Raw genomic sequence first — 8,608 nt, forward strand, 5'->3', positions numbered from 1 at the left:
CTGGGATTAAGAGGTTTCACGAGTAAAAAGAAAGAAATCATAAAGACTTTTGCTCTTGTGTGATTTTACTTGCACTGGAAGTCATTAAAATGCAGAGAGCCAATTGATAAGAGAAGTTGGAAACATACATGGGATGCTGGCAGAATGTGTTCAGAGGACTATGTCCCACTGGGAAAGTATCGTGGAGCGATGGGGGCCTTAGGGACACCAGAGGCAAGGTTTATGTTACCCAGTGCAGAGCCATCACTGGGAGAAAAGGGTTATGGAATAAGTCTGTGATTGTCAGCCATGAAAGAGAACACCCTTTGGTGAGTTAAGTGTCTGGGAGGAACATTTATTCTAAACTCAAGATGGTACTGCACATTGTGAGTTTAATTGGGAAATCCCTGAGGCAAAAAATGATAACAAAGACCTGTCCTAATTGCCAAGTAGTTTTTTAGAAAAAGTGGACAAACGTAATTGCTATCTTCATCTTACTGCAGAAGCTGGTGGAAAAATCAACCTCTGCCTAAGAGATGCCACTACGATGCTGTTGTCTCCTACAACACTAGCTTTTTCTTCTCCCTGAAGGGATAGTTTCAATGCTCCCCAACCATGATCAACCTCTGACACCATTATCTACACGTTTACTCATAATAGTTGTTAACTAATTTTGACATGAGCTGCCAACAACTTCCTCTACCTTAATCATTCATTCATTTAATAAATATTGATTAAGAACTTGATGTGTGCCAAGTACAGCCACAAGCACTGTTTATAAAGAGATGGGCAAAGATAGAGATGCCTTTTCTTTGAGCTCAGGCATCACTTAAATAACCTAAACAGAACCATACCTGTTTTTTCTTTTCCACTGCCCATGGTCATTGATTTTCTTCAATATTATTAGATTCTCATTGGATCCTGTGTCCTGTAGTCTAACCTGAACAACCTTAAAAGCAAATTTTTAAAGTCTCCACTTATACTTTTATCTTCCATTTTTCTTTCTTATCTGCGTGTAATATACAATTCTCTCTCTCTCTCTTTTTTTTTTTTTTTTTTTTTTTTTTTTTTTTTTTTTTGACAGGCAGTGTGGATAGTGAGAGAGAGAGACAGAGAGAAAGGTCTTCCTTTTGCCGTTGGTTCACCCTCCAATGGCTGCCACGGCTGGCGCGCTGCGGCCGGCCCACCACGCTGATCTGATGGCAGGAGCCAGGTGCTTCTCCTGGTCTCCCATGTGGGTGCAGGGCCCAAGCACTTGAGCCATCCTCCACTGCCTTCCTGGGCCACAGCAGAGAGCTGGCCTGGAAGAGGGGCAACCAGTACAGAATCCGGCGCCCCGACCGGGACTAGAACCCAGTATGCCGGCGCCACTAGGTGGAGGATTAGCCTATTGAGCCGCGGCGCCAGCCTTACAATTCTCTTTTTAAAAATATCCCCCCTCAAATTCTCCTCCTGTCTCAATCTTTCACTGTCGCTCCCCCTCTTCGCGGAGGAACGACACAGGACCCTGTGCTGTTCTTTTGTCTGCTCGGCCCTTCCCGGGTTTGCTGCTGGTTCTTCCCGGGTTGGCTGCTGTCCCTCCACCTCCATGGAGGGGCGGGCCCCCCTGCCACTTTCCCCACTTCCGCGGGGGAGCAGCATACCACCGGCCGGCTCTCTCGGGGGCTGCTCAGATGTTATCCGGATGTTCCCCTTAGATGTTCCTGGTGCATGTTGTCTCTCTCCTCCTTTATAGTCCTCTTCCACCAATCCCAACTCTGCTACCCACACGCCGAGTACGCTGCTCTCCTCCAATCAGGAGCAGCTCCTGCAGCTTGTCAAGTTGGTGAGAGGCAGCTGTGTAGAAGCTGTTTACTCCTCTCCCAGCGCCATATTGTGGGAGAGCAGATGCATAGAATAAGTCTTAATTCCAGTAACTTAGTCTAGTCCGAGTTGCTCCCCACATTTCACTTTCCCTCAGTTTTCATGGCTGCTTTGCTGGCTCTTGGCATATTCCCTTCTTCACCTACTCTAAAATTGCAAAATTTGTTCTCACTGGAATCACTAAATCCACTTACTATATTTCAGATCTTATCTTACTCTGTGTAGCCTTTTAAATGTTAAGCAAGTTTCCTTTATTAACTACTCCCTTTTTTAGTTATACAACACAACACAAACTTTGGTTTTCTTCCTAAATTTTTGGCCATCAACTCGGAGTCTCACTTATGATCTGATCTTCCTCTAGATTCTGATGCATGTTGATATTGTGTCAGTCCTTATCTCGTTTCACTCTCTACATATACTTTGGAGATCTCATCAGAGAAATGGTTTGTTAGTAAAATAGTGGATATCTAAATTTAGTATGAATAAGGATCACTTTGAAAACTGTACTTAATAGATATTTGGGGGGTCAAATTTTGTACTGTAATATGCAGCTTTACCACTTCTGAGAAAAATGGTTATTGCATTCAGGTTACCCTCAATTCCAGGGGTATATAAATTCTATGAGGATATGAATTGTGTCTATCTTACCTATCATGTTGTGATCGTAGCCCAGCAGTATGTAACACAGTGCTCATTTAATATGTGGAAAACAAATTCAGGTTCATGTGGGTGACCCACACCTGTATCTCAAGTTTGCATTCCCCACCTGCCCCCAAATTCTGAATACTCCCACTATCTACTGGTATCAAAACAGAAATCCTGATTCTTCCATCTCCCTCAAACCTGCCATTACATCAGTTTTTTAAAAAAGCGTATCTATTACTATCTTCTAATGCCTTAAAAAATTCTCTGCTCTTTTCTATCAACATTGTCAATAGCCTGATCCAGGACAACATGATTTCTCTACTGGATTATTTAAGTGCTCTTCTAACTAGTCACACTGCCTCTATTCTTTTTTCTTCAACCACTAGTGCTAGGTCAGGCCAAAGTCAGGAGCCAGGAATTTCATCCAGGTCTGCCACACCCGTGGCAGGAACACAGATATTTGGGCCATCAACCACTGCCTCCCACACACATTAGCAGGAAGCTGGATCAAAGTTGGATTACAAGCAGGGTAACCAGAACTTGAACCTGGCATTCTGACATGTTGCAGGTTAACCGACTGCGCAACAACACCCTCCCCTCTATTCTTGTGTAAAGTTTCCTTAAACAAATATTACATCAGTAGAGTCCAAACATATTAATATGACTTGCATAGCCCTCTAAGAGGTGGCCTCTGCTTGCCTCTACAAAACAATTTTCAATATTGTTCAACTCTGTTCACCTCAGTTTATGTTCTCCTCAAAGAGTTTTTGAAGTATTTTTTCTTGTTTTTCATTCTAATAGTATTTCCCCTTACAAAAGCTTTAGAACATATTTTTTAAATGCTAATTCCAAGTGGGAAAACGTTTTTTGTCTCACTTATATAAGCAAATGTAGTTTTTTACATATCACTCCTTTACAACAGTTTCCAGCAAACGTTTTTCAGTCTCAACTAATTTAATCTGATGTATTTTAGATAGGCTATTATTTTTAGATTAAATTATTATTGCAGTTATTTTGCATGATATATCTTTTCTTTAAAGAAGAAACTTAAATTTTAATTATTTCATAAAGATGAATTATTGCAATGTCTATTTAACTGATTTTAGTGAAAATCTTTGACACTTCGTGCTTCATCTCTCATTCTATTGAAGTGTATCATTAATAATTTTTCAATAATGTAGACAGAAAATATATTTTACTAATAAAACATGAAATTATCTTTCTATTGCCTAAATGACAGAATGATTAGATAAAATCCTTAGGTTACAGGGTTGTTTTTTTTTTTTTTATGAACTCAGTATTTTTTTTTACTTCCACTTTGCATTATACAGCAAAACAGACCAAACCAGATCTTCTTTCTTTGAAGGTAAATTACTTTTATTTGCTTAGAGGTATTTTAATCTGTGCAGTTTATTATTTTTATTCTGTGACCAAGTAAAGATGGATTTTCACTGCATTTATCATGGAATACAATGAGATTTTCAATTAACTGTTGAATACTGGTTTCCCAAAATATCACCAGATCAACTTGCTAATTTAACTGAGCTGAGTCCATAACTTCCCTCAGTCAGAGAGAGTACAACCTCCACAGTATTGCTGGCACCTCTGAAAGGAGAGAGCAAAGTTAGGAAATTTATGAAATTTTTAAGTCCACCTTGAGGTAAGTCTTTTAGTGAGGAGGGGAAGAAGATCAGGATTAGGCTTTAATAGTATACAATCAGTAGGCACAGCTAGGAGAAGATTTTGAGGGGAGAAGTTCCAAGTGTCTTGGAAAAAACACCATAATACCATCATCATTCCTACGAAATTAACAGTATTACTTAATATCACTGAATATGACTGTTCAAATTTCCCCCAAATTATCTAATATATTTGGGAGATGGAAACAGTATCTTGGGATACATCTTTTCCTTTAATATTTCTGTTGAAGAATTGGTGGGTCTCTTGGGAACTTTCTGGAGTGACCAACAAAATTATTTGAAGCTTTGATCTCTCAGAAAGTTTCTGGGAATAACAAAGCGATAATAATATCAACAGTAGCAGTGTAGTTTAAATTGTTCCAGTTTTTCGTGTACTCATATGCCTTTCTTCAGCTCAGAAAAACATCATTGGTTCAGTGTAATTTCTTTCAATTCTTCTGAGTTTCTTTTCGGCATTAATGATTACCTACACGTGGCTCTCATTTCTAGATTTCATATCTACCCATTTCTGTCTTGATTTCTCGTTATCTTGCTTGTTGCATTCTGAAAGTTCTGATTAAGTTTTTATTCCACTTTAATATCAGTTTTCTGCAGTATCAGTTCTATCCTTTTGTGTTTCTATCGAAATGTAAAAATCTCTTGTTTCTTTCTCATTTTTAAACCCTTACCTTATCTTACAATCTCCATTTTCAAATTTACTCATCTCAGGGCAGTATCCCCTTATGGGCTGGGTTGCTGGATTGCTATTTCATGGTGAATATATCATTTGCATATTTTGAATGTTCTAATAATGAATGCTCTAAGTAATTTTATAAAGTTTGTTTTGAATACTGCCGCAGGTAATCTGCAGAGACATGCTATCCATGAGATTCTTAATCATCTTTTCCTTTTTCAGTTAGCGTTTGTCACAGGCACTACATTTCTGCTTCTCCCTCTCTCTCCCCGCCTCCTCTGCCCCTTCTCGTTGTCTTGTTATTGTCTGTCCCTCTCTGTCACCCTTCTCATTCCTGACATAGAAAAGTCTGGTTATATTTAGCGTTTACCAAATAATAAAAAAAGAGAGCTTCTTAATGTCCTTTTCCAAACACTGAAATGCTGGATGTGTTAGTCTGTTTTTCATTACTACAATGAAGTGGCTGAGGCACATTAACTTAATATACAAAACAGGTTTGTATAACTTACAGTGCTGGAGACTGCAAGTTGAAGTAGTGTGGTACATCATCTTGTGAGAGCCCCTCTTGTCTGCATCACTTGGTGACAGATGGTCTGCTTACTGACAGGGTCCCAAGGCCACACATATGCATAATGGTCCCCAATTGCATCAATTTTGTTGCAAAAGATAGAATTTCATTCTTTTTTATTGTTGAGTAGCATTTCATTGCGTGTGTGTGTGTATATATATATATATGTTATATATGTATATATATAAATATAATGTAATATTATATACATTATATATTATATTACATTATATTAATATATTAATATTAGTATATATTAATTATATATATGTTATATATATATATAACAATTTCTTTATCCAGTCATCAGTTGATGGGCATCTAGGTTGATTCCATATCTTAGCTATTACAAGTTGGGCTGCTATAAGCATGGGAATACAAGTATTTCCTTATCTTTTGGTACTAAAAGACACCCTAGGCTTATCTTGTGTTTTCTCTACCTGGGTCCTACATCAGCAAATTCTCCAAGAAGTCATTTGCTTCTTAGAGATAGGAATGTGGGTGTGTTCATCATTAGTTCTGAGTCCTTTAGAGAGCAGTGCAAGGTAATATACACAAACTTATACTAACATGTATCTGTAGGTATTTTTCTATTTATCCAACCGGGTCTACGTTACACTACTACAGTTTTTTCTCTATCTCTCCCCGAGAATGTACTTCCTCCACTAGATTTTTTTTTTAGATTTATTTTATTTATTTGAAAGAGCTACAGAGAGAGGTAGAGACAGAGAGAGAGGTCCTCCATTCCACTGGTTAACTCCACAGATGGCTGCAACAGCTGGAGTTGGGCTGATCCGAGCCAGGAGCTTCTTCAGGGTCTCCCATGAAGGTGCAGGGGTCCAAGGACTTGGGCCATCTTCTACTGCTTTCCCAGGCCATAGCCGAGAGCTGGATCAGAAGAGGAGCAGCTGGAACTAGAACCGGTGCCCATATGGGATGCTGGCACTTCAGGCCAGGGCGTTAACCCACTGCTTCACAGCACTGCCTCCCCCCCCACTATTTTTTTTTTTTCTTTCTGTTTTCCCCTAGCCTAGAGCTAGAGTAGTATGCCCTTTTCCCTAGTTCGCCATCTTGGAATCTCCACCAATGTTTATTACATATGTAATTCATCATTTTAAGACAATCCCATACTAAATGTTGCACTTTAAAACATATCAACTCTGTAACTTAAGAATATATGTAAATTTCATTATCAGGTTTATTCAAAATTTACAACTATCAGACCAGTAGACCTTGTTTGTTTACTAAGTTTTATTTCTCATATACTTAAAAAAAACTCTGGAGATCCCTTTCTGTTTGGCAAACTTATATCTTGGGCTAAGTGTGTGTGTGTGTGTGTGTTTGTGGTTTTTTGGAAGATGAGGCTGAGATCCTTCTTGAACGATCCATAATCTTATTTTTTCCTATAGTATCTCTTTGACTCCAATAATTCTGTCTGCTTGCATGTCAAATTGTATTGGAGAAAATGTGTTCAGACGATTCTTAAATAAAGTACAATTATCTTTAAAAGAGAAAGACATAATTATGTTATCCTGTCTACTGTAATCACTCTATATTGTGGAAAATGACAATTGGATGAAATTAGAAAACCAATGAATAAAGATATCTGATGAATTTTCCCAATTCACTGTTCCATTTTTAAAAGAGAATTCCTATATTAGAAAGTCATCTACACCAAGAATCTCAGAGAACCTTTTTATTCCTCCAGTCACCCAACAGAAAAATATCGTGAATCTTCCTCACCTGCAATTTTGTACATAAAATAATACACCTGTTTTAGCCTGTATGCTCAAATGACACTGCTTTCAGAAATATTTTAGGAAAGACTTGCCTTGACAAAAACCTTTAGAAATTGGATTTATATAATGCATTTTGAATAATTCCTGCAGTAGAGGAGAATACAGAAACATTTGTAACTTTGCTGAATTAAATTGAAGGCCATAAGGAATTAGAATGAGAAGTTTTTTCTATATATCTAGAGAATCCTTATTTTGATTGTAACCCTGGAGTCTTAGAGTTAGTGGGGACCACAAAGTGCATCTATATGCATGGTTGTGTAGTTCAAGCTCATGTTTACAGTTGAATGTCCCTTGTAGTACTGTTATCTCTTCACTAAGCATAAATGTAGTGAATACTGATAGAATGCAATCACTTTGGGAAACTCTTCAACATAATGATTAATTAATTGAGAGAAAGGTTAGGTGATAACTAAAATGAGGACAAGTTTTTTTTGTTTTTTTTTTTTTTTAATTAAACATCCAAAAACACATTTGACATTTTGTTGTAAACTATATGTTTCTAGCAGCTGTTGGGATAATTGTTTTGCCAGTTTCTAATTGCAGATGTTGGCAGCTGAAATTAGAAGCAAGTAGTAGTTTCTTTAGGGGATAGAATTACACGTGTGATAACATGTGATTACATCAAGCATTTGTAAGTCAGATTCAACACCACTATAAAGCCTGTAGTTTCAGGATCTCAATTAAATTTTTAAACATCAAAAATTTTAAACCTCTACAAGACATGTAAAAGCATGTCACTTTTCAAAAGTAAATTAGATGACAAAAAATCTCCAAGGCCAGAGCAAGGAAAGAAGAATAAGGATTTATTTGAATAATTAAATAAAAGAGAGAATTTTATTGAATTATTCAGATAATTGCCACAATTCTCCCACTTAGCCTTGCCTGTGCAGATCTGACAAAATGGCATTTTTGCATACATTTAATCTCAAGAGCGACCTAAAAAGGTGCTGACAAACATTAATTTTGCATTATTAAATAGTTTTAGTAAGTGACAGCAATTTCAAGATTAATACATTGGTATCCTCAGGGTAGATTTCAGAAAAGAAAAGATGCTCTTAAAATGTTTTTTTTTTTAAGTTTATATTACATTGGTCACTGTCTTGCAATAGTACTTTCCAATCATTGAGACTGCTAAAGACTGCTGCTTCTCCAATGATGAGAAACAGTATCTATTTCTGGAGACAGGGTTCATATTACCCGGCTCCCTCTGCCAGTCATCCGTACCAAGTCTTTGGGGGTGCTTCTTTAAGACTTATTCAGATATAGGGTAGAATATAAAGCAATTATAAAGGAGAATTTAAAATACAACTGAACTTTTGCTCAATAAAAGTCACTTTTAACAGAATGAAAAGACAAGCTACAGATTGGGAGAAATTTTGTG

The 8,608-nt window shown here is 37.4% G+C and overlaps 1 pseudogene; it reads left to right on the plus strand.

Annotated features, from left to right (window-relative positions):
* The first annotated feature begins 288 nt into the window (after nt 1–288).
* LOC127493248 (dnaJ homolog subfamily A member 1 pseudogene) overlaps nt 289–8,608 on the plus strand; it is an 88,689-nt pseudogene continuing 80,369 nt past the window's right edge.

Source organism: Oryctolagus cuniculus, chromosome 5 (assembly GCF_051225735.1).
Source record: "Oryctolagus cuniculus isolate XC-2025 breed Fujian yellow rabbit chromosome 5, ASM5122573v1, whole genome shotgun sequence".
NCBI lineage: Eukaryota > Metazoa > Chordata > Mammalia > Lagomorpha > Leporidae > Oryctolagus > Oryctolagus cuniculus.